The following is a 12,719-nucleotide window of genomic DNA, read 5'->3' as shown; positions in this document are numbered from 1 at the left end:
ATATCACACAACCACACACAATATCACACACACACACACACAATATCACACACACACAATATCACACACACACAATATCACACACACACAAAATCACACACACACACATATCACACACACACACATATCACACATCACACACACACACACACAATATCACACACACACAATATCACACTCACACAATATCACACACACACACACAATATCACACACACACACAATATCACACACACACAATATCACACACACACACACACACACACACACACACACACACACACACACTCACACAATATCACACACACACACACACACACACACACACACACACACACACACACACACACACACACACACACACCATAATATCACACCCACATAATATACCACATACACAATCAGAAAGGCACATTCTGCCCAGAGGCGACTGTCCCTGAGATCAGATGTTGAATATCCCACGATAAAGTCCATTTGACTCTGAGAAAGGCCACATGGCATCTTTGGATAACCTCTCAGTTAAACATCTTTACTACAGTTTTTACAATCAATCAATCTTCCCACCAATTTCTCAAACCTCAAAACGGTCATGACTTGTAACTGTCCAACATTCATTTAGATCACACACACACAAGACACCAATAGTTTTACTGTGTAGTTGTTTTCATACAATCATTAAATATTGTATTGTCAGATAATTCACATCTTCACTAACTTTACCACAAACACTAGACACACAACAATATCACACACACACAATATCACACACACACAATATCACACACAATATCACACACACAATATCACACACACAATATCACACACACACAATATCACACACACACAATATCACACACACACACACACACACACACACACACAATATCACACACACACTAGTTTTACACACACACAATATCACACACACACAAGTGTAGTTGTTGTTCATACAATCATTAAATATTGTAGTACAACATTGGTTCATTTAAATCAAAGCAATAATTATTTGCTACAAAAAAAGAAAAAAACTACTGTAAAACATCACTGCAGTGTTCCTCATAATTAGTTAAATAAAGTCCACCTGTGTGCAATCTGTGTCACATGATCTGTCACATGATCTCAGTATATATACACACCTGTTCTAAAAGGCCCCAGAGTCTGCAACACCACTAATCAATGGGCACCACTAAGCAAGCGACACTACTTTCCCCCTTCTGATGACCAGGTGGCGAATCGCATCTCTGCATGTCTGGCAGACATATCAGTGTGGATGACGGATCACCACCTCAAGCTGAACCTCGGCAAGACGGAGCTGCTCTTCCTCCCGGGGAAGGACTGCCCGTTCCATGATCTCGCCATCACGGTTGACAACTCCATTGTGTCCTCCTCCCAGAGCGCTAAGAACCTTGGCGTGATCCTGGACAACACCCTGTCGTTCTCAACTAACATCAAGGCGGTGGCCCGTTCCTGTAGGTTCATGCTCTACAACATCCGCAGAGTACGACCCTGCCTCACACAGGAAGCGGCGCAGGTCCTAATCCAGGCACTTGTCATCTCCCGTCTGGATTACTGCAACTCGCTGTTGGCTGGGCTCCCTGCCTGTGCCATTAAACCCCTACAACTCATCCAGAAAGCCGCAGCCCGTCTGGTGTTCAACCTTCCCAAGTTCTCTCACGTCACCCCCGCTCCTCCGCTCTCTCCACTGGCTTCCAGTTGAAGCTCGCATCCGCTACAAGACCATGGTGCTTGCCTACGGAGCTGTGAGGGGAACGGCACCTCAGTACCTCCAGGCTCTGATCAGGCCCTACACCCAAACAAGGGCACTGCGTTCATCCACCTCTGGCCTGCTCGCCTCCCTACCACTGAGGAAGTACAGTTCCCGCTCAGCCCAGTCAAAACTGTTCGCTGCTCTGGCCCCCAATGGTGGAACAAACTCCCTCACGACGCCAGGACAGCGGAGTCAATCACCACCTTCCGGAGACACCTGAAACCCCACCTCTTTAAGGAATACCTAGGATAGGATAAAGTAATCCTTCTCACCCCCCTTAAAAGATTTAGATGCACTATTGTAAAGTGGCTGTTCCACTGGATGTTATAAGGTGAATGCACCAATTTGTAAGTCGCTCTGGATAAGAGCGTCTGCTAAATGACTTAAATGTAAATGTAAATGTATGAAGAACAAAGAGCTCTCCAAACAGGTCAGGGACAAAGTTGTGGAGAAGTACAGATCAGGGTTGGATAATAATAAATATCCGAAACTTTGAACATCCCACGAGCACCATTAAATCATTATTAAAACAGAAAGAATATGGCACGAGAGGGCCGCCCACCAAAACTCACAGGCCAAATAATTACTCAGAGAGGCAAAAAGAGACCAAAGATAACCCCTGAGGAACTGAAAGCTCCACAGTGGAGATTGAGTATCTGTCCATAGGTAACCATAACTCCACAGAGCTGGGCTACAAGACCCCAGAAAAGAATAAGGAAACATGTTTGTTGTTTGCAAAAGGCATGTGGGAGACTCCCCAAACAAATGAAAGAAGGTTCAAAGCCAAATTAATTGATCCTTTGGCAATCAAGACAACGCTATGTCTGTAAAGCCAACACCTCTCATCACCCTGAGAACCTCACAGTGAAGCATGGTGGTGGCAACATTATGCTGTGGGGATGTTTTTCATCAGCAGGGACTGGGAAACTGCTAATTAAGGAATGATGGATGGCACTAAATACAGGGAAATTCTCAGAGGGAAAACTCAGTCTTCCAGGATTCACCTTCCAGCCAATGACCCTAACATAGACACACCAAGTGTTTTAAGGGGAAACATTTAAATGTCTTGGAATACACACCTCAATCCAATTAAATCTGTGGTATGACAAAAAGATTACTGTACACCAAACCACATCCAACTTGAAAGCTACAACATATAAACACCATGTCACACCCTGGCCTACCCAAATAAAGCATATAACAAAAACACAAGATACACATGACCAATTAGCAAGTCACACAGTAAAAAAAATGTAAACAATGTGTGAAAACAAAGAGTAGGCTTAAATTTTGCAGATTAACAGGTGGGATAAATGATCAGTGGGCAGAAGTACAGATATTGGTGCAAAAGAGCAGAAAAGTTGGATAAAAACAGTAAAAAACAGTAAATAGGTAGGTAAAAAAGGGTGAGCTAACCTTTGTACATGCCCATCGAGCACATGATTGATTAAATCAAAGTTATTAAAACATAGAAAGAATACTGGAACGAGAGGGGCCAAATGAGGTGTTGGCTTTAGGGATGATCAAATACTCAGCAGGCCAGGGTGTTGCAAGGAACTGGGGCAGCTTACCTCATGGAGTAGATGACCTGAGCAACAAAGTAGAGGGCCAGCCCACTAAGCATACAAGTCGCAGTGGTGGGTGGTATAAGGTGCTTTAGTGACAAAACGGATGGCACTGTGGTAGACTGCTCCAGTTTGCAGAGAGGGTGGGCATTTTGTAGATGACATCGCAAGAGAGGGCCGTCAGTTTTACAGGGTAAGCTTGGCAGCGTGAGTGAAAGGCTCACAGGCCAGGCAAGGAGGGCATTACTGAGAGGCAACAAAGAGAGAGTTTGCAACTCAGCCAGACCAAAACTCACAGGCCAGGAGGGCATTACTCAGAGAAAAGCATGCATTTGGTTTTACCGCTTTAAGAGCAGTTGGAGGCCACGGAAGCTGTATGGCATTGAACCAAAACTCACAGGCCAGGGCCGAAGGAATGGGCATTGGACCCTCAGGGAACGCCCGCAGCAAGAGCAACATCAAAGAGACCAACAGAGAAAAGAGTCGGCCCGAGAATTGAACAAAGCACCCCCACAGACTGCCAGAGACCGGACAGCATGCCCTCTGATTTGACACACTGAACTCTGTCTGCAAAGTAAGGAAACCAGGCAAGGCAGTCAAAAACCATACACTGTTGAGAGCTGGGCCGATAAGAATTTGGTGGCAGAGTCGAAAGAATGAAGACGGAAGTACATGTTTGATATCATTTAGTACCTTGTTTGAGGTGCAAACCGGCAAACCAGATTGCACAGCGGAGACTCGGTGGGAAGAAAGTGACCTGTTTGAAGGCTACTCAAGACCTTAGATAGGCAGGGCAGGATGGATATAGGTCTAAAGTTTGGGTCCAGGGTGTCTCCCCTTTGAAGAGGGGATGACTAAATCAGCTTTAAAACCAACATCCCCTGGGGAACCTAACTGAAAGTGAAGGCAATATGGATAATGGTGGCAACAGTTAGAAATAGCTGATTGTCAAGCCCAGCTGATTTGTTTTTGCAGCAGAACAGCTATCTGGATCTGGGAAACCTGGAGAGGCTTGGGTGAGGAACTTGTCCGAGGTTGGAGTAGCCAATGGAAGGCATGGCCAGCCGTAAAGTGCAGGGAAATTTTCTAATCATGGAGGGTGAGACCTGTTTCAGCCTCAGTGAGGGCAGCTGGGAGGAGGTGCTCTTGTTCTCCATGGACTTCACAGTGTCCCAGAACTTTTGGAGTTGGAGCTACAGGATGCAAACTTCTGCCTGAAGAAGCTGGCCTTAGCTTTCCTGACTGACTGCGTGTATTGGTTCCTGACTTCCCTGAACAGTTGCATATCACCCTATTGCAGTCCGGGATGTTTTTGTGCTGGTCGAGGGCAGTCAGGGTCTGGAGTGAACCAAGGGCTGTATCTGTTCTTGGTTCTGCATTTTTTGAACGGAGCATGCTTATCTAAAATGGTGAGGAAACTTTTAAATGACCAGGCTTCCTCAACTGAATGAGGTCAATGTCCTTCCAGGATACAAGCCAGGTCGATTAGAAAGGCCTGCTCAAGAAGTGTTTTAGGGAGCGTTTGAGAATCTGACTGGTGTGAATAAAAGTATTACTGTACACCAGTGGAACCCATCCAACTTGAAGGAGCTGGAGCAGTTTTGCCTTGAAGAATGGGAGAAAATCCTAGTAGCTAGATGCGCAAAGCATTTTGAAACATACCCCTGTAATTGCTACAAAAGGTGACTCTACAAAGTATTGACTTTGGGGTGGGGGGGGAAGATAGTTATGCACGCTCAAGTTCTGTTTTTTTAAAACTTATTTCTTGTTTGTTTCACATCAACAAAATATATTTGTAAAGTGGTAGGTTGTGTAAATCAAATGATACAACCCCCCAGGTTGAGGATCAGTGTGGCGGATGTGTTGTTACCTACCCTCACCACCTGTGGGCAGGAAGTCCAGGATCCAGTAGCAGAGGAAGGTGTTTAGTGCCAGTGTCCTTAGCTTAGCTTTGAGGGCACTATGGTGTTGAATTCTCACACAGTTGCAGTCGGAAGTTTACATACACTTTAGCCAAAAACATGTTAAAATGTTTTTTTTTTCACAATTCCTGCGATTTAATCCTAGTAAAAATTCCCTGTCTTAGGTCAGTTAGGATCACCACTTCATTTTAAGAATGTGAAATGTCAGAATAATAGTAGGGAAAATGATTTCTTTCAGCTTTTATTTCTTTCATCACCTTCCCAGGGGGTCAGAACATTACATACACTGAATTAGTATTTGGTAGCATTGCCTTTAAATAGTTTAACTTGGGTCAAACGTTTCCACAAGCTTCCCAGAATAGATTGGGGGAATTTTGATTTTGGCCCATTCCTCCTGACAGAGCTGGTGTAACTGAGGCAGGTTTGTAGGCCTCCTGACAGAGCTGGTGTAACTGAGTCAGGTATGTAGGCCTCCTGACAGAGCTGGTGTAACTGAGGCAGGTTTGTAAGCCTCCTTGCTTGGACATGCTTTTTCAGTTCTGCCCACACTTTTTCCATAGGATTGAGGTCAGGGCTTTGTGATGGCCACTCCAATACCTTGACTTTGTTGTCTTTAAGCCATTTTTCCACAAATTTGGAAGTATGCTTGGGGTCATTGTCCATTTGGAAGACCCATTTGTGACGAAGCTTTAACTTCCTGACTGATGTCTTGAGATGTTGCTTCAATATAGCCACATCATTTTCACTCCTCATGATGCCATCTATTTTGTGAAGTGCACCAGTCCCTCCTGCAGCAAAGCACCCCCACAACATGATGCTGACACCCCCGTGCTTCACGGTTGGGATGGTGTTCTTCGGCTTGCAAGCGTCCCCCTTTTTCCTTCAAACATAACAATGGTCATTATGGCCAAGCAGTTCTATTTTTGTTTCATCAGACCAGAGGACATTTCTCCAAAAAGTACGATCTTTGTCCTCATGTGCAGTTGCAAACCGTAGTCTGGCTTTTTTATGGCGGTTTTGGAGCAGTGGCTTCTTCCTTGCTGAGCGGCCTTTCAGGTTATGTCGATATAGGACTCGTTTTACAGTGGACTTTTGTACCTGTTTCCTCCAGCATTTTCATAAGGTCCTATGCTGTTGTTCTGGGATTGATTTGCACTTTTCACACCAAAGTACGTTCATCTCTTGGAGACAGAACGCGTCTCCTTCCTGAGCGGTATGACGGCTGCGTGGTTCCATGGTGTTTATAAGTGAAACTAGTCAAACACAGTCTAGGCTATTGATTAGAACAGGTCCCTAGCGGGCCAACACAATATGACATGTGTTACACAAGATGGGGATTTCAAAAGAGAGAGAGTGCACGAGAGAAAAACACACTTGGGTGCATTTGTCAGCTATGCCTATTTTAACCCTAACCTTTCCCCGAACTGCCGCTCTTATGGGTCAGAATATAATGATGTATTTATGTGTTGAAGGTCTCCGATGTGGTGTCTCACAGGATTCCCACTACGCTGATGATGGTCCGTCTTCTGTTACCGGGTGTAACTCTCTCGTTTCTCCTCACCATGTCAGTGTCCTTCGTGCTATGTTCCCTTTGCTCTGAAAAGTGTTTTGGGGAGTAGGGCTAATCAGTCGTGTGGATGGTTCCAGCGTGGGATTGAAAACAGTGTAGACATATGATTCCTTGGAGATTGGTGACCGCTGGGCCTGCTTGAATTCACCCCCTTTAGATACAGCTACTCGTCCATAGCACAGGTTGGTAAAAGGTTCTTCTTCAACCTTGTGTTGTGTTTTGGGTTTGCTGACCACTCAGACCTCGGCTGCAGCTCAGGGTCACTTAGTCTAATATGTTAATTCTTAACTCACATGTTTTATACCCTTGGGTCAGAACCAAGTTACGAGAAGGTCTGGATTTTACTCAGATCCAATTTAAACAACTAACATCACATTTCATCTTTACAAAAACATTCTCTTTGATCTGGACATTTTCCACGCAATGTACAATATGCAAACATCAAGCACATACTAGGAAAACTCTTAAAGTCACAATGTTTTTGTTATAACGTTCTCCATAGTGAGAGGACAAACAAATGTTGCCTGCTGCCTTAAATTTACAATGGTCCTGAGGTGTCATAAACCCTCCCTATTTCCATACCTCTCCATCTCTTCCCCTGTGGTGGGTGTGAGACATTTCTCTGTGGTCCACGGTAAACTGACCAGAGTAGGCCAGTCATGGCAAGAGGGTGGTGCGTACGGCCCAGTACATCACTGGGGCCAAGATCTCTGACATCCAGGACCTATATAATAGGCGGTGTCAGAGAAAAGCCCATAAAATTGTCAGAGACTCCAGTCCCCCAAGATATAGACTGTTTTCTCTGTCACAGCACAGCAAGTGGTATCGGATTGCAAAGTCTAGGACCAGAAGGCTCCTCAATAGCTTCTACCCCCAAGCCATCAGACTGCTGAACAGCTTCTACCCCCAAGCCATCAGACTGCTGAACAGCTTCTACCCCCAAGCCATTAGACTGCTGAACAGCTTCTACCCCCAAGCCATAAGACTGCTGAACAGCTTCTACCCCCAAGCCATAAGACTGCTGAACAGCTTCTACCCCCAAGCCATTAGACTGCTGAACAGCTTCTACCCCCAAGCCATAAGACTGCTGAACAGCTTCTACCCCCAAGCCACAAGACTGCTGAACAGCTTCTACCCCCAAGCCATAAGACTGCTGAACAGCTTCTACCCCCAAGCCATAAGACTGCTGAACAGCTTCTACCCCCAAGCCATAAGACTGCTGAACAGCTTCTACCCCCAAGCCATAAGACTGCTGAACAGCTTCTACCCCCAAGCCATAAGACTGCTGAACAGCTTCTACCCCCAAGCCATAAGACTGCTGAACAGCTTCTACCCCCAAGCCACAAGACTGCTGAACAGCTTCTACCCCCAAGCCATAAGACTGCTGAACAGCTTCTACCCCCAAGCCACAAGACTGCTGAACAGCTTCTACCCCCAAGCCATAAGACTGCTGAACAGCTTCTACCCCCAAGCCACAAGACTGCTGAACAGCTTCTACCCCCAAGCCACAAGACTGCTGAACAGCTTCTACCCCCAAGCCATAAGACTGCTGAACAGCTTCTACCCCCAAGCCACAAGACTGCTGAACAGCTTCTACCCCCAAGCCATCAGACTGCTGAACAGCTTCTACCCCCAAGCCATAAGACTGCTGAACAGCTTCTAGTCTGTTTTATAGTCACTTCACCCCTGCCTACATGTACAAATTACATGAACTAACCTGTACCCCCGCACACTGCCTCTTCTCTCAGTTTATTATCTATAGTCACTTCACCCCTGCCTACATGTACAAATTACATGAACTAACCTGTACCCCCGCACACTGCCTCTTCTCTCAGTTTATTATCTATAGTCACTTCACCCCTGCCTACATGTACAAATTACATCAACTAACCTGTACCTCCGCACACTGACTCTTCTCTCAGTTTATTATCTATAGTCACTTCACCCCTGCCTACATGTACAAATTACATCAACTATCCTGTACCTCCGCACACTGACTCTTCTCTCAGTTTATTATCTATAGTCACTTTACCCCTGCCTACATGTACAAATTACATCAACTATCCTGTACCCCCGCACACTGACTCGGTACCGGTACCCCCTCTATATAGCCTCATTATTCTTACTGTGTTACTTTTTAGTATTATTTTTAGTTCAGTCTATTTGGTAAATATGTTCTTAACTCTTCTTGAACTGCACTGTTGGTTAAGGGCTTGTAAGTGAGCATGGTAAGGTCTACACTGTTGGTTAAGGGCTTGTAAGTGAGCATGGTAAGGTCTACACTGTTGGTTAAGGGCTTGTAAGTGAGCATGGTAAGGTCTACACTGTTGGTTAAGGGCTTGTAAGTGAGCATGGTAAGGTCTACACTGTTGGTTAAGGGCTTGTAAGTGAGCATGGTAAGGTCTACACTGTTGGTTAAGGGCTTGTAAGTGAGCATGGTAAGGTCTACACTGTTGGTTAAGGGCTTGTAAGTGGTAAGCATGGTAAGGTCTACACTGTTGGTTAAGGGCTTGTAAGTGAGCATGGTAAGGTCTACACTGTTGGTTAAGGGCTTGTAAGTGAGCATGGTAAGGTCTACACTGTTGGTTAAGGGCTTGTAAGTGAGCATGGTAAGGTCTACACTGTTGGTTAAGGGCTTGTAAGTGAGCATGGTAAGGTCTACACTGTTGGTTAAGGGCTTGTAAGTGAGCATGGTAAGGTCTACACTGTTGGTTAAGGGCTTGTAAGTGAGCATGGTAAGGTCTACACTGTTGGTTAAGGGCTTGTAAGTGAGCATGGTAAGGTCTACACTGTTGGTTAAGGGCTTGTAAGTGAGCATGGTAAGGTCTACACTGTTGGTTAAGGGCTTGTAAGTGAGCATGGTAAGGTCTACACTGTTGGTTAAGGGCTTGTAAGTGAGCATGGTAAGGTCTACACTGTTGGTTAAGGGCTTGTAAGTGAGCATGGTAAGGTCTACACTGTTGGTTAAGGGCTTGTAAGTGAGCATGGTAAGGTCTACACTGTTGGTTAAGGGCTTGTAAGTGAGCATGGTAAGGTCTACACTGTTGGTTAAGGGCTTGTAAGTGAGCATGGTAAGGTCTACACTGTTGGTTAAGGGCTTGTAAGTGAGCATGGTAAGGTCTACACTGTTGGTTAAGGGCTTGTAAGTGAGCATGGTAAGGTCTACACTGTTGGTTAAGGGCTTGTAAGTGAGCATGGTAAGGTCTACACTGTTGGTTAAGGGCTTGTAAGTGAGCATGGTAAGGTCTACACTGTTGGTTAAGGGCTTGTAAGTGAGCATGGTAAGGTCTACACTGTTGGTTAAGGGCTTGTAAGTGAGCATGGTAAGGTCTACACTGTTGGTTAAGGGCTTGTAAGTGAGCATGGTAAGGTCTACACTGTTGGTTAAGGGCTTGTAAGTGAGCATGGTAAGGTCTACACTGTTGGTTAAGGGCTTGTAAGTGAGCATGGTAAGGTCTACACTGTTGGTTAAGGGCTTGTAAGTGAGCATGGTAAGGTCTACACTGTTGGTTAAGGGCTTGTAAGTGAGCATGGTAAGGTCTACACTGTTGGTTAAGGGCTTGTAAGTGAGCATGGTAAGGTCTACACTTGTTGTATGTGACACATAAAGTTTGATTAGATTTGTGTGCTAGTCATTTAAACAGACAGCTCGGTGCTTTCAACATGTCAATGACTCTCACAACTATAGGAAGTGATGAAGTCAATCTCTCTTCTACTTACAGCCAGGAGAGATTGACTTGCATATTAGTCATGTTTTAGAGCAGTGCTTTATTACAGGCAGACTTCTCCCCAATCTAAGAATTGCTCAATTTCCACATTATTCATTACAATATTTAGTTGAAGTTTAGGGTTTCATAAATGATTTCTCCCAAATACAATGTTGATATATTTAGGACTAATAGAAGATAGAAAGGGTGGGTATTATTTAGAAGATAGAAGGGGTGAATAGAAGATAGAAGTGGTGGGTAGTCCTTAGAAGATAGAAGGGGTGAATAGAAGATAGAAGGGGTGGGTAGTCTTTAGAAGATAGAAGCATGGTGGGTAGTCCTTAGAAGATAGAAGGGGGTTGGGTAGTCTTGTAAGTGAGCATTAGAAGATAGAAGGGGTGAATAGAAGATAGAAGGGGTGGGTAGTCTTTAGAAGATAGAAGGGGTGAATAGAAAATAGAAGGGGTGGGTAGTCTTTAGAAGATAGAAGGGGTGAATAGAAGATAGAAGGGGTGAATAGAAGATAGAAGGGGTGGGTAGTCTTTAGAATATAGAAGGGGTGGGTAGTTTTTAGAAGATAGAAGGGGTGAATAGAAGATAGAAGGGGTGGGTATTCTTTAGAAGATAGAAGGGGTGGGTAGTCTTTAGAAGATAGAAGTGGTGGGTAGAAGATAGAAGGGGTGGGTAGTCTTTAGAAGATAGAAGGGGTGAATAGAAGATAGAAGGGGTGGGTAATTTAGAAGATAGAAGGGGTGAATAGAAGATAGAAGGGGTCTTTAGAAGATAGAAGGGGTGGGTAGTCTTTAGAAGATAGAAGGGGTGAATAGAAGATAGAAGGGGTGGGTAGTCTTTAGAAGATAGAAGGGGTGAATAGAAGATAGAAGGGGTGGGTAGTCTTTAGAAGATAGAAGGGGTGAATAGAAGATAGAAGGGGTGGGTAGTCTTTAGAAGATAGAAGGGGTGAATAGAAGATAGAAGGGGTGGGTAGTCTTTAGAAGATAGAAGGGGTGAATAGAAGATAGAAGGGGTGAATAGAAGATAGAAGGGGTGGGTAGTCTTTAGAAGATAGAAGGGGTGAATAGAAGATAGAAGGGGTGGGTAGTCTTTAGAAGATAGAAGGGGTGGGTAGTCTTTAGAAGATAGAAGGGGTGAATAGAAGATAGAAGGGGTGAATAGAAGATAGAAGGGGTGGTCTTTAGAAGATAGAAGGGGTGAATAGAAGATAGAAGGGGTGGGTAGTCTTTAGAAGATAGAAGGGGTGAATAGAAGATAGAAGGGGTGAATAGAAGATAGAAGGGGTGGGTAGTCTTTAGAAGATAATAGAAGATAGAAGGGGTGGTCCTAGTCTTTAATATAGAAGGGGTGGGTAGAGAATAGAAGGGGTGAATAGAAGGGGTGGGTAGTCTTTAGAAGATTAGAGTCTTTTGGATAGTGGACTTTAGAAGATAGAATGGGTAATGAAGATAGAAGGGGTGGGTAGTCTTTAGAAGATAGAAGGGGTGAAGATAAAGATAGAAGGGGTGGATAGAATATAGTCTTTAGAAGATAGAAGGGGTGGGTAGTCTTTAGAAGATAGAAGGGGTGGGTAGTCTTTAGAAGATAGAAGGGGTGGGTAGTCTTTAGAAGATAGAAGGGGTGGGTAGTCTTTAGAAGATAGAAGGGGTGAATAGAAGATAGAAGGGGTGGGTAGTCTTTAGAAGATAGAAGGGGTGGGTAGTCTTTAGAAGATAGAAGGTGGCTAGTGTTTAAACAAGGGGTTTTTGGTGTTTAGAAACCTGGCTGTTTCATCTGTCACCCTGGGGGTTTCAGTCATGATGCAGTGCTCCTCTCCTCTCATCCCACTTTACTCTGCCCTGGGCCCGGGGCCATGGACGAGTGTCCAACTTTAATAGGGCCAGCAACCCAACAAATATCTCTCTGTCCCTCAGAATACATTCCCCCTCAGAAAGATGTGTTTGTTGTGACAGGGTGTAGAGGTTGTAGACTGACAGACAGCATTGTCCTAGGTAGCTTTGCAGCTGGTAACAAGCATCTGAACATTAGTACAAACAAAGTCAGGATTGGTGGGATCATCAATCAATGTGCTGACAGTTCACTTCAGTTAGTTTGTCTCACTGTGCATCATAAGTGATTGGATCAGTTTTAATTAGAAATTGGGTAATCAATCATTGCCAACAAGGCACTTTG

Source organism: Oncorhynchus keta, unplaced genomic scaffold, assembly GCF_023373465.1.
Source record: "Oncorhynchus keta strain PuntledgeMale-10-30-2019 unplaced genomic scaffold, Oket_V2 Un_scaffold_2179_pilon_pilon, whole genome shotgun sequence".
Taxonomy (NCBI): Eukaryota; Metazoa; Chordata; class Actinopteri; order Salmoniformes; family Salmonidae; genus Oncorhynchus; species Oncorhynchus keta.
Note: the sequence above shows the minus strand (reverse complement) of the source record.